This window comes from Heterodontus francisci, chromosome 3 (assembly GCF_036365525.1).
Source record: "Heterodontus francisci isolate sHetFra1 chromosome 3, sHetFra1.hap1, whole genome shotgun sequence".
Classification (NCBI taxonomy): Eukaryota; Metazoa; Chordata; class Chondrichthyes; order Heterodontiformes; family Heterodontidae; genus Heterodontus; species Heterodontus francisci.
The window spans coordinates 180,108,817-180,132,554 of record NC_090373.1 but is presented as its reverse complement, the minus strand read 5'-3'; the positions used below and the strand labels follow the sequence as shown (position 1 = coordinate 180,132,554).

General features: G+C 43.8%; 1 protein-coding gene across 6 annotated transcripts in view; it reads right to left on the bottom strand.

The window, feature by feature from the left end:
• Positions 1-23,738, bottom strand: part of kif6 (kinesin family member 6) — a 775,022-nt gene that overhangs the window by 311,157 nt on the left and 440,127 nt on the right. The window lies entirely within an intron of this gene.

The following is a 23,738-nucleotide window of genomic DNA, read 5'->3' as shown; positions in this document are numbered from 1 at the left end:
TTTTTTGAAAAACAGAGACTGCAGGGGTAAAACATCTGAAGAACAACAGGTTTCACCCTCCCAGACATTCGGATCATAAACAAGGAGTCAGTGATTCTGATGATGCAAATGTGCACGGCAGCTGCTAACATCTGGAAACAATTAAAAGCCCAGGTGGCACTGCTGAAGCAGGACTTGTGGACTTTGCATTTGGAAAAGGACAATGAGCTATTGAGTTGTGATTCCAGATAAATTTAACAGATTTTCTGAAGGCAGACAAGCTGTAGAAAAGGAAGGCAACCAGCAGAGGCAGCCTCAAGGGAGAGACGGAGGGAACACCTGAACTCAGAAAAAACTGAGAGCGAAAGGTTGCGAAGACTTGAATCTGTTTTGAAAGTTGCGGAGAAGGAAAAGGCCAACAGGGTGACCAGGGATCACTTTATTCATGGACGTCCAGATCAAAAATGCGTGCAGCAGTGAGCATAGAGGACACTGACTTTGAGAAAGGTCTGCGAGATCCAACCCATTACAACTAGGAAGAGGTTGGGACCTTTAAACGTGAAGATTTCATCACCAAAGAGGACTGTGTAAAGTACAAGTGTGGTGTGAGGTTTTCAAGTGTTTTGGGCTATCAGCTCCTCCAGAGTTGGGCTCTCATCCAGTTTTTCTTTGACAGGCTACTGTTGGATGCAATTGATGGCAGTATCATGCACTGTGCACTTGGTGCTGAAGAGTTTCAAAGTGCTCCGACAAGCAATCCAGGACTGATTCATTGTCGGTGTTACGACCGACTGCTCCAGTCAAAGCCCCCAATCAAAATATACGATTCTGATTGTGGTGGGAGAGACGCACTGATAATTCAATCCCATCGCTCCACAGATCGCCTAACACATCATTTAAAACTTTCCAAATTAAAGAAAGACCCAGCCAATTTGTACCATCTATTAACCCCGAATGAGGCTAACCAAACCAGGTGTCTTTAAATCAACAAATTAACTCTTCAATTAGAAGAACTAAATTCTTAAACACTATGAAGATACAAACAACATTTAAAATAGAAAAAATTAGAGTCCTTGCAAATTTACAGTCCAATGTTGCTTGAAGTTCTCACAGAATGTTACTTGAGGTCCTCAGAGTCATCCAATGTGGGAAAAGGTTCTTCCACAGTAGAACAGTCCATAATCTAACTTCAGCAGTAGGTGATGCTTTCCTTCTCCAGCGAATTTCAACAATTAACGACTTGAAACACGTACAATGGAATCAAGCTGACTTTAGAGTTTTTGAGGGATAAAAGATTGTCACAGTCTTTCTTCTATTTAAATTACCACTTTTTTAGACTTTTTTTAGAATTTTGAGAGACAATAAACAGACTAAAATTCCTATTCCTTCAGTTTAAATGGTTGAGAGCTCTTTTTCCAGGTTCTGTCACCACAGCTGTGTCTGTGTCTGTGTGTTCTGTTAGAACAAACTGTCTTCAACTAAAAGCGAGTTCAAAACTGAATTGAAACAAATATATTGCATGAGACTCACTCCCAGTGGCTGTATCTATGGTAACGAGAATGCATCCTTTGAATTGCAGTCTCCAAATGGCTGTTTCTAAGACAACAAAAATGCACCTTCCTATAACTCCTGAGGCTTGCTGGTTCTTAAAGCAATACTGATCCTTTGCAAGCCTTAAAGGCAAACCGCATATTCCAAAAAAAACTACAGGACCATGACATCAGTGTGTAGGGTCTTGCCATCAGCGCTCATGGGGTTTTGGGTTTGATATGCTGGACCATAGACAGATTTTAGTGCTTCATGGAAACTTCTTATGTTGCCAGTATCAGCGTACAGTTGAGTTTTTTCCGCAAGTGCGATCCATCAGTCAGTTTGGATGTTCCTCAGCTTACATTGAAGGATGCTGCATGCTTAATGGTAGGATGTCTTTTTCTTTTGCCTGGCTGGCTGTGCCAGGTGAGCCAGATGAGCTGACCTTTTTATTTTTACCAGAACTTGGATTTCCTTTTCATTTTCATCAAACCAGAACAAAGAACAAAGAACAAAGATAATTACAGCACAGGAACAGGCCCTTCGGCCCTCCAAGCCTGCGCCGATCCAGATCCTCTCTCTAAACATGTCGCCTATTTTCTAAGGTTCTGTATCTCTTTTCTTCCTGCCCATTCATGTATCTGTCTAGATACATCTTAAAAGACGCCATCGTGCCCGCATCTACCACCTCCGCTGGCAACGCGTTCCAGGCACCCACCACCCTCTGCGTAAAGAACTTTCCACGCATATCCCCCCTAAACTTTTCCTCTTTCACTTGGAACTCGTGTCCTCTAGTAATTGAATCCCCCACTCTGGGAAAAAGCCTCTTGCTATCCACCCTGTCTATACCTCTCATGATTTTGTACACCTCAATCAGGTCCCCCCTCAACCTCCGTCTTTCTAATGAAAATAATCCTAATCTACTCAACCTCTCTTCATAGCTAGCGCCCTCCATACCAGGCAACATCCTGGTGAACCTCCTCTGCACCCTCTCCAAAGCATCCACATCCTTTTGGTAATGTGGCGACCAGAACTGTACGCAGTATTCCAAATGTGGCCGAACCAAAGTCCTATACAACTGTAACATGACCTGCCAACTCTTGTACTCAATGCCCCGTCCGATGAAGGAAAGCATGCCGTATGCCTTCTTGACCACTCTATTTACCTGCGTTGCCACCTTCAGGGAACAGTGGACCTGAACACCCAAATCTCTCTGGACATCAATTTTCCCCAGGACTTTTCCATTTACTGTATAGTTCACTCTTGAATTGGATCTTCCAAAATGCATCACCTCGCATTTGCCCTGATTGAACTCCATCTGCCATTTCTCTGCCCAACTCTCCAATCTATCTATATTCTGCTGTATTCTCTGACAGTCCCCTTCACTATCTGCTACTCCACCAATCTTAGTGTCGTCTGCAAACTTGCTAATCAGTCCACCTATACTTTCCTCCAAATCATTAATGTATATCACAAACAACAGTGGTCCCAGCACGGATCCCTGTGGAACACCACTGGTCACACGTCTCCATTTTGAGAAACTCCCTTCTACTGCTACTCTCTGTCTCCTGTTGTCCAGCCAGTTCTTTATCCATCTAGCTAGTACACCTTGGACCCCATGCGCCTTCACTTTCTCCATCAGCCTGCCATGGGGAACCTTATCAAACGCCTTACTGAAGTCCATGTATATGACATCGACAGCCCTTCCCTCATCAATCAACTTTGTCACTTCCTCAAAGAATTCTATTAAGTTGGTAAGACATGACCATCCCTGCACAAAACCATGTTGCCTATCACTGATAAGCCCATTTTCTTCCAAATGGGAATAGATCCTATCCCTCAGTATCTTCTCCAGCAGCTTCCCTACCACTGACGTCAGGCTCACCGGTCTATAATTACCTGGATTATCCCTGCTACCCTTCTTAAACAAGGGGACAACATTAGCAATTCTCCAGTCCTCCGGGACCTCACCCGTGTTTAAGGATGCTGCAAAGATATCTGTTAAGGCCCCAGCTATTTCCTCTCTCGCTTCCCTCAGTAACCTGGGATAGATCCCATCCGGACCTGGGGACTTGTCCACCTTAATGCCCTTTAGAATACCCAACACTTCCTCCCTCCTTATGCCGACTTGACCTAGTGTAATCAAACATCTGTTCCTAACCTCAACATCCGTCATGTCCCTCTCCTCGGTGAATACCGATGCAAAGTACTCGTTTAGAATCTCACCCATTTTCTCTGACTCCACGCATAACATTCCTCCTTTGTCCTTTAGTGGGCCAATCCTTTCTCTAGTTACCCTCTTTCTCCTTATATATGAATAAAAGGCTTTGGGATTTTCTTTAACCCTGTTTGCTAAAGATATTTCATGACCCCTTTTAGCCCTCTTAATTCCTCGTTTCAGATTGGTCCTACATTCCCGATATTCTTTCAAAGCTTCGTCTTTCATCAGCCGCCTAGACCTTATGTATGCTTCCTTTTTCCTCTTAGCTAGTCTCACAATTTCACCTGTCATCCATGGTTCCCTAATCTTGCCATTTCTATCCTTCATTTTCACAGGAACATGTCTCTCCTGCACGCTAATCAACCTCTCTTTAAAAGCCTCCCACATATCACATGTGGATTTACCTTCAAACAGCTGCTCCCAATCTACATTCCCCAGCTCCTGCCGAATTTTGGTATAGTTGGCCTTCCCCCAATTCAGCACTCTTCCTTTAGGACCACTCTCGTCTTTGTCCATGAGTATTTTAAAGCTTACGGAATTGTGATCACTATTCCCAAAGTAGTCCCCTACTGAAACTTCAACCACCTGGCCGGGCTCATTCCCCAACACCAGGTCCAGTATGGCCCCTTCCCGAGTTGGACTATTTACATACTGCTCTAGAAAACCCTCCTGGAAGCTCCTTACAAATTCTGCTCCATCTAGACCTCTAACACTAAGTGAATCCCAGTCAATGTTGGGAAAATTAAAATCTCCTATCACCACCACCCTGTTGCTCCTACATCTTTCCATAATCTGTTTACATATTTGTACCTCTATCTCACACTCGCTGTTGGGAGGCCTGTAGTACAGCCCCAACATTGTTACCGCACCCTTCCTATTTCTGAGTTCTGTCCATATTGCCTCACTGATCGAGTCCTCCATAGTGCCCTCCTTCAGCACAGCTGTGATATCCTCTTTGACCAGTAATGCAACTCCTCCACCCCTTTTACCTCCCTCTCTATCCCGCCTGAAGCATCGATATCCTGGGATATTTAGTTGCCTTTCCTATTCTTCTTGGTGCTGTGTCCGATGACTTCGTTGGAAATATCCAGTAGTGCAGCTTTGATGTATTCCCAGAGTTCTTCTGGAGTGGAATCAGCAGTGAGATCAGGATGTTCCACTCTAGTCTGTAAGGTTGCTTGATATCTATCTCTGCGAGATGAGGCTTGCAGGTTGCTGACTCGAAATTTCTTTGTTGAGCTAACCGCTATACACCAAGCTCCAAACGTTTTTCATGGCTTGCGGGGAACAAGATAGGACTCCAGGGGATTTTGTGATGCCGTTATCATCACCTTGTAAAAAAACAAAGGAGAAAAATCAGACTGCTTCAACTACCATGGGATCACCCTCCTTTCTATTGCCCGGAAGATCCTGGCTAGAATACGTATGAACAGGCTTGCGCCTACCACTGTGGAAGAAAACCTCCCAGAGAGCCAGTGTAGCTTCAGAGCAAACAGAGGCACCACAGACATGGTATTTGCACTCAGACAATTACAGGAAAAGCCTGTATGTCAATTTCGTAGACCTCACCAAGGCATTCGATACTGTGAGTAGAGATGGACATTGGAAAATCCTTGTAAAACTTGGAGGCCACCCAGGTTCCTGGCCATGATGAAGCAGTTTCATGAAAATCAGTACAGACAATCAAGCAAAACAGCGACCTCTCGAGTCCCTTCCGTATCTCCAATGGTGTGAAGCAGGCATTTGTGCTGGCGCCAACCCTATTCACAATCTTTTTCAGCATGATGCTGCAGCAGATAACGGAAGACCTTAAGAAGGGAGTTTTTGCATGCTTCTGGACTGAGGGAGGCCTTTTCAACCTCAGGTGTCCTCAGGCTCACACAAAGACACAAGGAAAACTCATCTGTGAACTTCTTCGCCGATGACTGTGCTCTCAGTCAGTCAGACCTGCAACGTATAAAAACACATTTTTCCGAGGCGGCACAACTCTTCGAACTAAAAATCAGTTTCAAGAAAACTGAAGTCCCGCATCAGCCTGCACCCCAAAAGGAACATAGACCACCAAGCATTTTCATCGAGGAAACCGAGCTGAATACCGTCAAGCAATTTACTTACTTGGGGAGTATCATCTTGTTTGGTGCCACCATAGACAAGGAAGTGGATAATAGGCTCTCAGAAGCAAACAGTACATTCAGCAGACTCTACAAATGTGTGTGGAGCAACCACAGCCTCAGAGCACAGACCAAACTCAAAGTGTACAAAGCCATAGACCTCACCACCCTTCTGTATGGCGTCGAGTCATGGGTCCTATACCGCCGTTATGGACGCTGTCTGGAGCGCTTCCATCAGCGCTGCCTCCGCAGCATCCTCAAGATCCGCTGGCAGGACAGCGTCTCAAACATTGAAGTCCTGGAAACAGACAACATCACCAGCATCGAACCATCCTCCTACAAAGCCAACTACATCGGGAGGGTCACGTTGCCCAGATGGACGACAGCCCAAGATCGTGTAGTATGGAGAGCTGACCACTGGTAAAAGGAACAGAGGGGTCCCATACAAACGTTTCAAGGACTCCCTGAAGAAGTCCCTCTTTGTGTGCCACATTGGCCATCACCAGTGGGAAGCACAGGCCATAGATCATGATGCCTGGAGATGCTACATTAGGAGGGCTACTGACACCTTTGAGACTGAGCGAAGAACCAGCGTGAAAGAGAAAAGCAGGAGAAGAATAGACCCAAGTGCCCCCAGCAGTAACTACACCTTCACTTGTACTTGCTGTGGGGGAATCTGCCGCTCATGGATAGGCCTGACTCGCCACCAGCGGGCCTGCAACCGATGACTACAACCTTCCAAAATCTTTGTCCGTGAAGAAATGCCAAAAAAGGGGGGGGGGGGCGGGGGGTGGTGGGTATCAGCTACCTACAAAGTGCTATTTAGTTAATGGGGATTTATGTCAGTTTATTTGTTATAATAAAAGTTTTAAAATGTGAAATCTTATCATGTAATTCTTTAAATTGGTCTCATTTTTAATGTTAACCATCTCATTGAAGTCGAAATGCATTGTTTTGCAGAAAATATTTCAAGATTAATGTGGGTTTCTTCTGTGCTGTATATCTCTGAGACTCTAAACCAATCTGTCAGTAGGAACTTACACCCAAAATTCCTCAGAAGTGCAGTAACATGTGACAGAATGTAAAAACCAGCGAAAGACAATGGAAATCAGTCTAAATAATTGGGGCCATTTAGCTAGAGCAGCACTGGCATCAAATCAGCATTACACGTTGACTAATGTCATGATCTGCCTTCTCTGATCTGTGCTGATACATACCCTAACACCCTCATCAAGATGGCATCTAGTGTGCACCATAAATGTGTGCACGGCACAGACGTCATTTTAGTACCAATACGGCACCCGTAGCACCATAACTACTGGTGTCCATTTAACATCCATAATTTAAATTGTACATGCACCAGAAATGGCTTGGGACCTCATCAAGGGATGCTTCACTCAAATGGTGGATTGTTTCCCCATTTTTGTGACCAATAGACACCTCTGACCAGGTTATAAGTGAGGATCTTTCAAGGACTCTGATTTGGAAAAACAAAGTTACCTGGATTTTCTTTAATAAATGCTCAAAATGTTTAAGTTTTATCCAGCTCCACAAATTTTACCTTGGTTCATTTGGTAACACTCTTGCATCTACGTTAGAAGAATGTGAATTCAAACCCCACTACATATTTAGGATCACAGTGCAGGCTGATGCTTCAAATAGCACCCCTGAATCTTTCACATTCACCTGAATAAGCCGATGGAGCCATGCTTCAACATAAAATTCGAAAGGCTGCTTCTCCAAAAATGCAGCATTCTCTCAGTACACACTATCTAAATGCAAATTCTTTCTTTCAGCATCATGGAAAATTGTATCTCAGAAATGTCAGCTGGTAGCTCCCCCCCTGCCACCCACATACCCCCAAACAGGCTCATCTTGCTTCCTGGCATTCTGAGTGACAACCGTATTTGTATCTGAGAATAGTCCACGACTGAAGCTGACATAACTGAAGGTAAGCATGCAGGTGCAACAGGCGGTAAAAAAGGCAAATGGAATGTTGGCCTTCATAGCAAGAGGATTCGTGTACAGGGAGCAGGGATGTCTTGCTGTAATTATACAAGGCCTTGGTGAAGCCACACCTGGAATATTGTGTGCAGTTTTGGTCTCCTTATCTGAGGAAGGATGTTCTTGTTATAGAGGGAGTGCAGCAAAGGTTTACCAGACTGATTCCTGGGATGGTGGGACTGACGTATGAGGAGAGATTGAGTCGGTTAGGATTATATTTGCTGGAGTTCAGAAGAGTGAGAGGGGATCTCATAGAAAGCTATAAAATTCTAACAGGACTTGACAGGGTAGATGTAGGACAGATGTTCCTGATGGTGGGGGAGTCCAGAACCAGGGGTCTCAGTCTAAGGGGTGAACCTTTCAAGAATGAGATGAGGAGAAATTTCTTCACTCAGAGAGTGGTGAGCCTGTGGAATTTGCTACCACAGAAAGCAGTTGAGGCCAAAACGTTGTATGTTTTCAAGAAGGAGTTAGATATAGCCCTTGGGTCTAAAGGGATCAAAGGGTATGGGGCGAAAGCAGGAACAGGCTTCTGAGTCAGATGATCAGCCATGATCATAATAAATGGCAGAGCAGGCTCAAAGAACCAAATGGCCTACTCCTGCTCCTATTTTCTATGTAACTTAGATGATGATGTGAAGTGCTGTGGACCTTTATTCATATTTTTAGATTTACATCTGTAAGGCTGCCCAGCATGGTACAGCATTAACGCTGCACACTAGTGACTCTTTAATTGGCTAGCTCTCCAACTTATCCAGGCCTTCAGGAAGAATGCAGCAACTGGTGGTGAAGTTAGGGAAAATCAGACGGTGAGGAAACGTGCCCTGACATCTTAGTTTAGTTTAGTTTAGAGATACGGCCCACCGAGTCTGTGTCGACCATCAAGCACCCATTTATACCAATCCGACACTAATCCCATATTCCTACCACATCCCCACCTGTCCCTATATAATTCCCTACCACCTACCTATACTGGGGGCAATTTATAATTGCCAATTAACCTATCAACCTGCAAGTCTTTGGCATGTGGGAGGAAACCGGAGCACCCGGAGGAAACCCACGCAGACACAGGGAGAACTTGCAAACTCCACACAGGCAGTACCCAGAATTGGACCCGGGTCGCTGGAGCTGTGAGGCTGCGGTGCTAACCACTGCGCCACTGTGCCGCCCTTCCTCTGTGCAACAGCAGTGGTACCTTGTTTGTAAATGTGTTTATGATTTCCTTGTTACAGAATTGCATGGAGTTAGATAATTAGGATGGAATCATTACAGAATAGGGCAAAATTGCTTTAACACTTTTAGTTTACTGTGTCTTGCCCTTTGGTTTGGAAAAATGGATAATTTTTGCAGGTTTCTGGCAGAAACAACACTGAGACACAAACAGAGATCCTGCTGTAAACAAAGTACCAAGGGCGGCATTACATTTTTCTTTCTACTGTGATCATGTAACTCATAAACAACCACATCCCAACGTGAGATGAAGGGAGCTCTCTTATTCCAAGGTCAAACATTTTTTGCTCAATGTGTGGTAGCGATAAAGCCAAAGCAGCAGACTAAACATTTTGTATAATGTTGTACATAATCAACAGGTAATAAACAACTGAAAAAAAGAACAAACATTTATTATTTTGCAAATAAACTTGCAAATTTTCCATTACAGAGGCTTATAGGTTGCTTTATTCGTCCCCTCCACTGAGAAAGTAATTAGAAACATAATTAACTGCATTGCATTTTAATTTCATTTGAGCCCATTCTAAATAGGATTATCAGCAAAATCCACATTATTTCACAGCCCACAGGCCATTCCCTGGGCATTCTATTTGTGGCAAGGGGGAGCTACCAGCTGACATTTCTCAGATACAATTTTAGAAACATAGAAAATAGGAGCAGGAGTAGGCCATTTGGCCCTTCAAGCCTGCATCGCCATTCAATGCGATCATGGCTGAACGTCCAAACTCAGTAACCTGTTCCCGCTTTCTCCCCATGTCTCTTGATTCCTTTAGCCCTAAGAACTATATCTAACTCTTTCTTGAATATATTTACCGCTTCTGTGGTAGAGAATTCCACAGGTTCACCACTCTCTGGGTGAAGAAATCCCTCCTCATCCTGAGTCGTAAATGGCTTACCCCTTATCCTTAGATTGTGACCCCTGGTCCTGGACTCCCCCCGCCATCGGGAACATCCTTCCTGCATCTAGTCTGTCCAATCCTGTTAGAATTTTGTAGGTTTCTATGAGATCCCCTCTCATTCTTCTAAATTCTAGCTAATATAAGCCTACTCGACCCAATCTCTCTTCTCTTTTCTATGATTCTGAAAGAAAGAATTTGCAGTTATATAGTGTGTACTGAGAGAATGCTGCATTTTTGGAGAAGGAGCCTTTCGAATTTTATTAGAGCATCAGTACAGTACGTGAGGTATCCAGAAATGATCCGGTATGGAAAGGTGCTCTTACTGCCTTCTAACTAAAAAGGTAAAATTGATTAAAAGAAAGAAAAGAAATACTTGCATTTCTATAGAGCCTTTCACAACCTTAGGACATCCCAAAGTACTTTATAGCCAATGAAGGACCATTGAAATGTAAGAAAGGGAAATCCGGTCCCCAATTTGCACACAAATTAGTGTGGTTGGGGAGGGTTTAAACAAAATTGGCAGAGGGATGGGCACAAGCATATAGAAGCAGAAAAGAGGGATAAGGTGCATAATGTGAGATTATTGGACATTACTGGAAAAGAGAGTATTTCCATATTAGAAAGGATCAGACTGAGAAGGGCTACGAGAAATGCAAAGACAATGCATGTATGTAAATGCACAAAGTGTGTTGAATAAGGATGGTGAGCGACAAGCACAAATAGCAGTATGGGAATATGATGCAGTGGCAATAACGGAAACATGGCTTAAAATGGTGAGGACTGGGTGCTTGATATACAAGCATATAAAGTGTTCTGAAAAGAAAGGTAAGGAACAAAGGGAGGTGGGGTGGCAGTACAGATTAGGAAAGACATTGTAGTGTTGGAAAGAGGGGATGTCTTTGAGTGTGCAAAGACAGAATCCATTTGGTTAGAGTTGAGAAGCAAAAAGAGCATGATCACACGACGATCATGATCACTACTTGATAAGCATCCAAATAGTGAGAGATAGAGGAGCAAATCTGAAGGGAAATCACAGAGATGTGCATAAACTACATGGGGGATTTTAATTACTCAAATATTGACAGGGATAATTTGACAGTAAAGGGAAAGAGGTTGGGGTGGGGGAAACTTCCTTGATTCGCAAGATCTTGGCCTAACTAGAAAAGAGGCATTGCTGGATCTAGTGTTCAGAAATGAGGTGGGCCAAGTGGACCAAGTGTCTGTGGAGAGCACTTGGGTAAGAGTGTTCATCGTATCATAAGGAGTAGACTCGTAATGCAGAAAAGCAAGGAGCTAGGGATTACTCCCTCTGTCACGTGCCAGTGAAGCTAGAAATAGGAAGATAGTGCAGCTAAACACGTTTCTGAACAGCTGGTGTAGAAGGGAGGGTTTCAGATATCTGGACCATTGGGCTCTCTTCAGGGACATGTGGGACCTGTACAAGAAGGACGGGTTGCATCTAAACTGGAGGGGCAGAAATATCCTGGCTGTGAGGTTTACTAGCGTCACTCGGGAGGATTTAAACAAGTGTGGTAGGGGGGTGGGAACCAGAGCAGTAGGACAGCAAGTGAAATAAATGAGGGGGAACTAGTAAATAAGGCCAGTAAGACTAAGAGGAAGAGCAGGCAGGGAGATGTTGCGGAGCACAGCGGGACTGGTGGTCTGAAGTCCATTTGTTTCAATGCAAGAAGTATAACAGGTAAGGCAGATGAACTTAGAACTTGGATTAGTACTTGGAAATATGATGTTGTTGCTATTACAGAGACTTGGTTGAGGGAAGGACAGGATTGGCAGCTAAATGTTCCAGGATTTAGAAGCTTCAGGCGGGATAGAGGGGGATGTAAAAGGGGTGGGGGAGTTGCATTACTTGTTAAGGAGAATATCACAGTTGTACTGCGGGAGGACACCTCGGAGGGGTCGTGCAGCGAGGCAATATGGGTGGAGCTCAGGAATAGGAAGGGTGCAGTCACGATGTTGGGGGTTTTCTGCAGGCCTCCCAACAGCCAGCGGGAGGTAGAGGAGCAGATATGTAGACAGATTTTGGAAAGATGTAAAGGTAACAGGGTTGTAGTGGTGGGTGATTTTAACTTCCCCTATATTGACTGGGACTCACTTAGTGCTAGGGGCTTGGATGGGGCAGAATTTGTAAGGAGCATCCAGGAGGGCTTCTTGAAACAATATGTAGATAGTCCAACTAGGGATGGGGCCGTACTGGACCAGGTATTGGGGAATGAGCCCGGCCAGGTGGTCAAAGTTTCAGTCGGGGAGCATTTCGGGAACAGTGACCATAATTCCATAAGTTTTAAGGTACTTGTGGATAAGGATAAGAGTAGTCCTCGGGTGAAGGTGCTAAACTGGGAGAAGGCTAATTATAACATTAGGCAAGAACTGAAGAATTTAGATTGGGGGCGGCTGTTTGAGGGTAAATCAACATCTGACATGTGGGAGTCTTTCAAACGTCAGTTGATTAGAATCCAGGACCAGCATGTTCCTGTGAGGAAGAAGGATAAGTTTGGCAAGTTTCGGGAACCTTGGATAACGCGGGATATTGTGAGCCTAGTCAAAAAGAAAAAGGAAGCATTCATAAGGGCTGGAAGGCTAGGAACAGACGAATCCCTTGAGGAACATAAAGACAGAAGGAAGGAGTTAGGAGGGCTAAAAGGGGTCATGAAAAGTCATTGGCAAACAGGATTAAGGAAAATCACCAAGGCTTTTTATACATATATAAAAAGCAAGAGGGTAAACAGGGAAAGGGTTGGCCCACTCAAGGACAGAGAAGGGAATCTATGTGTGGAGCCAGAGGAAATGGACGAGGGGCTAAATGAGTACTTTGCATCAGTATTCACCAAAGAGAAGGAGTTGGTGGATGATGAGCCTAGGGAAGGGAGTGCAGATAGTCTCAGTCATCTCATTATCAAAAAGGAGGAGGTGTTGGGTGTCTTGCAAAGCATTAAGGTAGATAAGTCCCCAGGGCCTGATGGGATCTACCCCAGAATACTGAGGGAGGCAAGGGAAGAAATTGCTGGGGCCTTGACAGAAATCTTTGCATCCTCATTGGCTACAGGTGAGGTCCCAGAGGACTGGAGAATAGCCAATGTTGTTCCTTTCTTTAAGAAGGGTAGCAAGGATAATCCAGGAAATTATAGGCCGGTGAGCCTTACGTCTGTGGTAGGGAAATTATTAGAGAGGATTCTTCGGGACAGGATTCACTCCCATTTGGAAACAAACAAACATATTAGCGAGAGGCAGCATGATTTTGTGAAGGGGAGGTCGTGTCTCACTAATTTGATAGAGTTTTTTGAGGAAGTAACAAAGATGATTGATGAAGGAAGGGCAGTGGATGTTACCTATATGGACTTCAGTAAAGCCTTTGACAAGGTCCCTCAGGGCAGACTGGTACAAAAGGTGAAGTCACACGGGATCAGAGGTGAGCTGGCAAGATGGATACAGAACTGGCTCAGTCATCGAAGACAGAGGGTAGCAGTGGAAGAGTGCTTTTCTGAATGGAAGAATATGACTAGTGGTGTTCTAGGGATCAGTGCTGGGACCTTTGCTCTTTGTAGTATATATAAATGATTTGGAGGAAAATGTAGCTGGTCTGATTAGTAAGTTTGCGGACGACACAAAGGTTGGTGGAGTTGTGGATAGTGAGGAGGATTGTCAGAGGATACAGCAGGATATAGATCGGTTGAAGACTTGGGCAGAGAAATGGCAGATGGAGTTTAATCCGGACAAATGTGAGGTAATGCATGTTGGAAGGTCTAATGCAGGTGGGAAGTATACAGTAAATGGCAGAACCCTTAGGAGTTTTGACAGGCAGAGAGATCTGGGCGTACAGGTTCACAGGTCACTGAAAGTGGCAACGGAGGTGGATAAGGTAGTCAAGAAGGCATACGGCATGTTTGCCTTCATCGGTCGGGGCATAGAGTATAAAAATTGGCAAGTCATGCTGCAGCTGTACAGAACTTTAGTTAGGCCACACTTAGAATATTGCGTGCAATTCTGGTTGCCACACTACCAGAAGGACGTGGAGGCTTTGGAGAAGGTACAGAAGAGGTTTACCAGGATGTTGCCTGGTCTGGAGGGCATTAGCTATGAGGAGAGGTTGGATAAACTCGGATTGTTTTCACTGGAACGACGGAGGTGGAGGGGCGACATGATAGAGGTTTACAAAGTTATGAGCTGCATGGACAGAGTGGATAGTCAGAAGCCTTTTCCCAGGGTGGAAGAGTCAGTTACTAGGGGGCATAGGTTTAAGGTGCGAGGGGCAAAGTTTAGAGGGGATGTGCGAGGCAAGTTCTTTACACAGAGGGTGGTGAGTGTCTGGAACTTGCTGCCGGGGGAGGTGGTGGATGCAGGTACGATAGTGACGTTTAAGAGGCATCTTGATAAATACATGAATAGGATGGGAATAGAGGGATATGGTCCCCGGAAGTGCAGAAGGTTTTAGTTTAGGCAGGCATCAAGATCGGCGCAGGCTTGGAGGGCCGAATGGCCTGTTCCTGTGCTGTATTGTTCTTTGTTCTATATAAAGTGGAACGGCTAAATTGGAAGAGGGCTAATTTAAGCACGATGAGAAGGGATTTAGCCAGGATGAAATGGAACCAAAGACTGACAAGCAAAACTGTAACGGAACAATGGCTTATCTTTAAGGAAGAGATGCTTCAGGTACAGTCTAGGTACATTCCAACAAGGGCGAAAGATAGGGGAACCAAAAACAGGGGTCCTTGGATGATAAGGGAGATAGAGATTATGATGAAACAAAAATAAAATGTGTATGATGCACGTCAGGTGAATTCTTCAAGTTAGAAGCAGCAAAAATATAATAAGTTGAGAGGGGAGGTGAAGAGGAAAATAAGACTGATAAAGAGAGAATATGAGAATAGAATGGCAGTCAAAATAAAAGGGAACCCAAAAATCTTCTACCGGCAAGTAAATAGTAAGCAGGTAGCAAGAGGTGGAGTGGGGCTGATTAAGAGGGTAATATATGCTTAGAGACACAGGGCAAGAATGGAATAATTAATGAGTACTTTTTTTGGTTATTTACTGAGGAAGTGGAATCTGACAAAATATCGGTGGAAGCAGAGAGGATAGAGGCAATGGAGGTAAAACTGAAAGGGAGGAGGTACTGGAAAGGCTGGCTATGCTTAGGTAGATAATTCACCTGGTCCAGATGGTTTGCAAAAGGAAGTGGGGGTGGAGATAGCAAAAGGGCTTGCCATAATCTTCAAATCTTCTCCAAGAGAGGCAGTGAGGAGCGGAGCCGGAGAGGCAGAGAGGAGCAGAGCCCGAGGAGCAGCAGGACCGGAGGTATTAAAAAGCGCGCCAAAAACCTGTGTGGGAGAGAGGCAGAGAGGTGCGGAGCCCAAGGAGCAGCAGGACCGGAGGTATAAAAAGCGTGCCAAAAACCTGTGTGGGAGAGAGCAGCGGAGTCTGAGGAGCAGCAGGACCGGAGGTATAAAAAGCGCGCCAAAAACCTGTGTGGGAGAGAGACAGAGAGGAGCGGAGAAACAAAAAATTGAAAAGTGACATCAGAGTGATGTCACATTGAACAGCGAGAGCAGGGAAACAGAAAGCAGCTGGGGTCAGTATTCAGGTAAGTTTTTAATTTTATTTAATTGAATCAACATAGAGTAAGATTTGATTGATTTATAAGTATATAAACTAAAGACTAAAGCGGTTTAAAAAAAACAAAAGACCAGTCGGAAATTTAAATAACAAATTAAAATCTAATTATATAAAATAGAGATGCAGGGCCAGGCGATGTGTTGTACCTGCATGATGTGGGAGCTGGTGGACCCCATTGTGGTTTCTGGTTGGACCCCATTGTGGTTTCTGGTGAACACATCTGTATCAAGTGTTGGCTGCTCGAGGAACTCCGGCTCAGAGTTGATGAGCTGGAGTCTGAGCTTTGGACACTGCGACACATCAGGAGGGGGAGAGTTACCTGGACGCTGTGTTTCAGGAGACAGTCACACCCCTTAGATTAACTACCTTGAATTCGGCCTGTGGTCAGGGACAAGAGGGTGTGACTATGAGTGAGGAAGGTAAAGGGATCCAGGAGGTAGTGCTGCAGGAGCCTCAGCCATTGTCCTTGTCCAACAGGTTCGAGATTCGTGCTCTCTGTGTGGACAAGAGCAGGGACTGTAGGGAGGATGAGCAAACTGACCACAGCACCGTGATGTATTCAAGTGGGGGGAGAAAAGAGAAATATAGTCGTAATTGAGGATAGTATAGTTAGGGGCATAGACACTGTTCTCTGTGGCCAGGATCGAGAGTCCCGAAGGCTCTGTTGCCTACCTGGTGCTAGGGTTCGGAATATCTCATCTGGGCTGCAGAGGCACTCGGAGTGGGAGGGGAAACATCCAGCTGTCATGGTCCGCGTAGGTACCAACGATATAGGTAGAACGAAGTTAGACGTTCTGCTGAGGGAATTGGAGCAGCTAGGGGCTAAATTAAAAAGCAGAACCAAAAAGGTAATAATCGGATTACTACCTGAGCCACGAGCAAATTGGCAAAGGGTCAATAAGATTAAAGAGGTAAATGCGTGGCTCAAAGGTTGATGTGGGAGAAATGGGTTCGAATTCGTGGTACATTGGCATCAGTACTGGGGATGGAGGGAGCTGTTCCAATGGGACGGGCTCCACCTGAATCATGCTGGGACCAGAGTCCTGGCAAATCGCACAACTGGGGCTGTAGATAGGGCTTTAAACTAAATCGTGGGGGGAGGGTTCAGTTTCATGGAAAAACAGGAAGGTAAAGGAGAAAGTAGGAGTGCAGGTTAGTGGTGAGGCTGATTGTTACCAAACTGCAAGAAGTATACTGGTTAAACCAGAAGAGAGAAATAATAAACAGGTAAATAAAGCATCAGTGCTGAGGGACAGGTTCGGGGGTATAGCCCAAATAAGAGTTCTACATACAAATGCACTGAGTGTAAGGAATAAACTGGATGAACTGCAGGTGTAAATTTAAATGGAAGATTATGATGTGGTGGCCATTGCGCAGACGTGGCTGCAGGATGGTCGGGACTGGGAACTAAATATACCTGGTAATAAAGTTTACAGGAGGGACAGGGAAAATGGCAGAGGGGGTGGAGTAGCCTTACTGATTAGAAATAATATCACCTCATTGGTGAGGGAGGATATAATGAGGGGAAAGCATCCAGTGGAGACCTTATGGGTGGAAATGAGGAACAGAAAAGGAGCTAAAACTGTAAGAGGTGTTGTGTATAGACCCCCCTGGTAGCAGTTCTGAGGTGTTAGATTGTATAAATGCACAAATTAGGCAAGTGTGTAACAAAGGCAGAGTAGTATTAATGGGGGATTTTAACTCACACATAGATTGGGAGAGGCAGACTTGCACCTGTCAGAAACATAGTGAATTTCTGGAATGTGTCCGGGATAGTTTCCCACAGCAATATGTCCTAGATGTAACAAGGGGACAGGCAATATTAGATTTAGTTATGAATAATGAGCCAAATTTAATTAGTAGCCTAACTGTGTGTGAACATTTATCAAATAGTGATCACAACATGATGGAATTCAAGGCAGCATTTGAGTGAAAAGAACAAATCAGCTACTAGAATTTTAGCCACAAAAACAAGAAATGCTGGAATCACTCAGCAGGTCTGGCAGCATCTGTGGAAAGAGAAGCAGAGTTAACATTTCGGGTCAGTGACCCTTCTTCGGAACTGGACTTGGGTAAGGCTGACTTTACCGGGATGAGACAGAGACTGTCCATGGTAAACTGGGTAGATCTGTTCATGGGTCAAACGACTGAAGAACAGTGGAGAATATTTAAAGAAACATTTACTGACATACAGAGCAAGTATATACCACTGATAGGAAAAAGCTCCACTTCACAGAAAAAACAGCTGTGGACAACTAAAGAGTTTAGGGATAGCATAAAACAAAAAGAAAGAGCTTACAAAAATGCAAAACACAGCACAGATCTGGCCGAATGGGATCGATACAAAGACCAGCAAAGGGTCACAAAGCAGCTTATAAGAGCGACTAAAAGAGATCATGAAAGGAAACTTGCAAGGGACATCAAAATCAATAAGAAGAAATTTTATAGTTACATAAAGGGAAAGTGGGTGGAGATATTGTCATTGATAATGGGGAAATGGCAAACATGTTGAACTTTGCCTCAGTATTTACAGTTGAAAAGGAGGATAACTTGCCGGAAGTCCTGAAAAAATTAATAGCCGATAAGAAACAAAGACTTAATACAATTAAGTAAAATATCAGTAACAAGGAAATTAATGGAACTAAAGAGTGAGAAATCCCCAGGACCTGACGGTTTCCATCCGAAGGTGTTAAAGGAAGTAGGGCAGCACATTGTAGATGCCCTAACTGCAGTTTTTCAAAGTTCCCTAGATTCAGGAGTGGTCCCTCTGGATTGGAAAGTTGCAATGCCACTCCACTTTTTAAGAAGGGTGAAAGGGTGAACCAAGTAAATTACAGACCAGTTAGCCTGACATCTGTGGTGGGCAAGTTGCTGGAGTCTATAATCAGGGATAGGGTGACTGAACACCTAGAAACATTTCAGTTAATCAGGGACAGCCAGCATGGATTCATGATGGGAAGGTCATGCCTGACAAACCTCAGTGAATTTTTTGAAGAGGTGACTAAGGTAGTGAACAGGGGAATGTCTATGGATGTTATTTATATGGACTTCCAGAAGGCATTTGATAAAGTCCCACATAAGAGACTGTTAACTAAGGTAGAAGCCCATGGAGTTGAGGGAAAATTATTGACATGGTTCGGAAGTTGGTTGAGTGCTAGGCGACAGAAAGTGGGGATAATGGGTAACTACTCCGATTGGCAGAATGTGACTAGTGGTGTCCCGCAGGGATCTGTGTTGGGGCCTCAATTATTCACATTATTCATTAACGACTTGGATGATGGCATAGTAAGTCATATATCCAAATTCACTGATGATACAAAGTTCGGCGGCATTGTAGACAGTCTAGATGATAGCATAAAATTGCAAAGAGATATTGACAGACTAGGTGAGTCGGCAAAACTGTGGCAGATGGATTTCAATGATAGCAAGTGTGCGATTATCCATTTTGGACCAAAAAAAGGATAGAGCAGGGTACTTTCTAAATGGGAAGAAGTTAAATACAGTGGATGTCCTAAGAGACTTGGGGGTTCAGGTGCATAGATCGTTAAAATGCCATGAGCAAGTGCAAAAAATAATCAAAAAGGCTACTGGAATGCTGGCCTTTATATCTAGAGGATTGGCGTATAAAGACACTGAGGTTATGCTGCAGCTGTACAAAATCCTGGTTAGACCCCACTTGGAGTACTGTGAGCAGTTCTGGGCACCACACCCTAAGAAGGATATATTGGCCTTGGAGGGAGTGCAACGTCGGCTTATAAAAATGATACCTGGACTACAGGGGTTAAGTTACGAGGAGAGATTACATAAATTAGGTTGTTTTCGTGAGAATTTAGAAGGTTAAGGGGTGATCTGATTGAAGTCGTCAAGATATTAACAGGAAACGACAGGCTAGATAAAGACAAACTATTTCCATTGGTTGGAGGTTCTAAGACGAGGGGGCATAGTCTACAAATTAGAACCAGACTGTTCAGGAGAGATGTTAGGAAGCACTTCTTCACGCAAAGGGTGGTAGAGGTTTGGAACTGTCTCCCACAAACAGCAGTTAAAGCTAGAACAGTTATTAATTTGAAATATGAGATAGATAGATTTTTGTTAAGTAAAGATATTAAGGGATATGGACCAAAGGCAGGTATATGGAGTTAGGCCGCGGATCAGCCATGATCTCATTGAATGGCAGGACAGGCTCGAGGGGCTGAATGGCCTACTCCTGTTCCTATCTTCCTATGTACCTATGTAGATATGAGGAAGGTGCCAGAGGATTGGAGAGTGGAAAATGTGACACCCTTATTGAAGAAAACGTGCAAGAATAGTCCTAGCCAGTTGTTAAACATAAGTGCTGGTTGAGGTTTTAGAAACAATAATCAGGGAAAAGATCAATAGGCATTTGGAGAGGTTTGCGTTAATTAATGAGAGCCAGTACGGACTTGCAAAAGGCAGATCATGCTTGACTAATCTAACTGAATGTTTTGATGAAGTAACAGAGAAGGTTGATGAAGGGAAATAAAAACAAAGTGCTGGAAATACTCAGCAGGTCTGGCAGCATCTATGCAGAGAGAAACAGAGTTAACGTATTAGGTCAAGGTTTTCAGTTGAAGAAGGGAATGTGGTGCATCTTGTCTGTGAGGATTTTAAGAAAGCGTTTAATAAAATACCACATAAAAGGCTGGTTAACAAAATTGAGGCTCATGGAATAGGAGTGTCAGTGTCCAATTGGACAAAAATTTGGCTGAAGGACAGGAAACAGTGAGTCATGGTAAATGGTTGTTTTTCAGACTGGAGGATGGTAGACCAAGGATCAGTGATAGGACCACTGTTTTTCCACTATATATATATAAATGACTTGGATCTTGGAATACAGAGCAGAATTTCAAAATTTTCTTATACCAGACTCGGATGAGTGGCAAATAGTGAAGATGAGACTAACCACCAGCAACAGGGCATAGATAGGCTGGCAGAATGGGAAGAAAAGTGACAGATGGAATTTAATACAGACAAGTACAGAGTAATGCATTTTGAGAGAAGAGTTAAGGTGAGGCAATATAGACTCAATGTCGCAGTTCTCAAGAGTGTGCAGGAACAGAGGAACCTGGGGGTGCATTTGCAGGAAGGTGGCAGGACATATTGAGAGTATGGTTAGCAAAGCATGTGGGATCTTGAACTTCATAAATACAGGCATTGAGTACAAAAGCAGGGAAGTTATGCTGAACATTTATAAAGCTCTGGTTAGGCCCCAAGTAGGTATTACTTCCAGTTCTGGTCACCACACTTCAGGAAGGATGTGAGGCGTCCTTGAGAGAGTGCAGAGGAGATTTACCAGAATGGTTCCAGGGATGGGGGATTTTAGTTACAAGGTTTGGTTGGAAAAGCTGGGGTTGTTCTCCTTGGAGCAAAGGAGATTGAGGGGATTCGATCGAATTGTTCAAGATTATGACATGCTTAGATGTATTAGACAATATTAGACATATTCCCATTAACTGCTGATACAAGGACTAGGGGACACAGATTGACGGTTTTGGACAAGAGATGAAGGGGAAATATGAGGAAGAACTTTTTTACGCCACGAGTGGTAATGACCTGCAGCCTGCTGCCCATGATGGTGGTGGAAGAAGAGACAATCAATGTTTTCAAAAAGAAATTTGATGGCAGTTGAAGGAAATAAACTTGCAGGGCTACGGGGATTGCGCGGGGTAGTGGGGCTGACTGGATTGCTCTGTGGAGAGCCAGCAGGGTCTCAATGTGCCAAATGTCCTCCTTCTACGTTGTAAATAAAATGACTCTAAACAGGAATGTGATAATGACAAGATAATTTGTTTTAGTAATGTTGATTGAGGGATAAATATTGGCCAGGGCACCAGGGGCTCACTGCTCTTCTTTGAAATCATGCCATGGGATCTTTCACCTGAAAGCGCAGAAGAGCCTTGGTTTAACGTCTCATCCGAATGATCTTTGACAGTGCAGCATTCCCTCAGTACTGGAGTATCACCCTTGTGCTCAAGCTCTGGAGTGGGACTTGAACCCACAACCTTCTGACTCGGAAACAAGAGCTGCCATTATCTTTACTTGGTAAAACAAATTGAAAGCTTGAAGAGTCTCAATAGCCTTAATACCACTGTCAAAAATTTGACTCTACAATCAGAGAATAATTGACTGTTACTTCCCTGGTGTTCCTACACAAAAGTATCCCAGAAATATATTACAATGAGCTCATAAATGGTATCACACGGGTTGAAAACTGTCATTGACCATTCTGCGTGGCTTATTGCATAAAAACTGCTTCTTACATCAGCATTAACGTAGGGCACCAAAAACAGATACTATTCCATTCCTCTACTCCATCCATTGATCTTATGCTTTCTTTGCACAGACAAAGAGGATTCAAAAGGGAGATTGTAATACACTCCTATACTTTAGGGTGACCACCTGTATGGTTTGTAAGTGATTAGTCTGACTTTTGGCAAGGCCACCTGATAGTTTTGAGCTATGAAAGCAGGATAGCAAACGTCTGATATGACCCTGCTGCTTTTTTAAAAAAAAGAATGTGCTTACAAACTCACCACACATTTGTGCAACGTTTTTCAAATACCCAGGCCCATCTGCTTTCAGACTGAGTAAAAGGTTGCAGCCGTACAATAATGCTGATTTTATTTTCTCAGTACTTGGTCATAAATAGCCACAAACAGTTGACCTTAAAACCAGTCACAAAAGATTGTGGATGATTTTGCTGGGTTTGTTTGGAATCAATGCAAATATAAACAAACCATTGCAAACGGATGCAGATTAGGTTTCCTTTTAGACAAAAAGTCATGCTGATTATGGGGTGAACTCACCCACTAGTTGCTGACAAGCTCTAGTAAAGGCTGAGTATGTCCCAAAATGAGGCCAAGAGGAAAAGAGGCATTATATGCATGCTTATAGGTGACATATGTTCACTGGTTTCTGGAAAAGTAGCTTTTTTCCATTGTAGCCCTCATGTTATGTTTTACAGTGGTTCAATTTGCAGGAACTCAGGGATTACTGCATTCCAGGTGATGGTATTTGCTCAATGGGCTCTCCAAACAGCCTTGTTAAAGCTCCATTAGGAGAGAAAGTAGGTGGAGAGGCAATACTTGCCATATGAAGCATTTCTCTACTTAAGTGACCATATGCTATCCAGTCAACAGCTTGAATTTACCTGGCCCATTTTAATACAGCAAAAGATCTCAAAGCACTTTAACTTAACAAAACATCCCAAGGTGCATTGTAAAATAAAATATGACACTGAGCCACATAAGGAGATATTGTGGCAGATGACCAAAAATTTAGTCAAAGAGGTAGGTTTTCAGAAGTGTTTTAGAGGAGGAAAGAGAGGTAGAGAAGTGGAGAGGTTTAGGGGGGAATTACAGAGCTTAGGGCCTAGGCAGCTGAAGGTGCGGCTACCAATGGTACAGTGATTAAAATCGAGGATGCTCAAGAGGCTGGAATTAGATGAGCGCAGATATCTCGGAGGATAGTAGGGCTGGAGGAGATTATATAGATAGGGAGAGGCCAGGCCATAAAGGGATTTGAAAACAAGGACGAGAATTTTAAAATCGAAGTGTCGTTTAACCAGAAATCAATGTAGGTCAGCGAGCGTAGAGGCGATAGGTGAGTGGCATTTGGTGTGAGTCAGGACATGGGCAGCAGAGTTTTAGATGACCTCAAGTTAAGTATTTATCTCTGCAATCTCCAACAGCCCCTCAACCCTCCAAGATATCTGCGCTCCTCTAATTTTAGCTTCTTGTGCATTCCTGATTTTAATCGCTCCACCATTGGTGGCCATGCCTTCGGTTGCCTCGGCCCCTAGGTCTGTAATACCCTCTCTACACCTCTCTCCACCTCAGTTTCCTCCTTTAAGACACTGCTTAAAGCCTACCTCTTTGACCAAGCTTTTGGCTATCTGACCTAATATCTCCTTTTGTGGCTCAGTGACATATTTTGTTTTATAATGCTTCTATAAATTGCCTTGGTACGTTTTATTACATTAAAGGTGCTATTTAAATACAAGTTGTTGTTGTTGCAGAATGTAGGAGGCCAATCAGGAATGCATTAACATAGTCAAGTCTGGAGGTTGTATACTTGCGTGAATAAGGTCCAAACACATATAAGCAATCTTTCTTT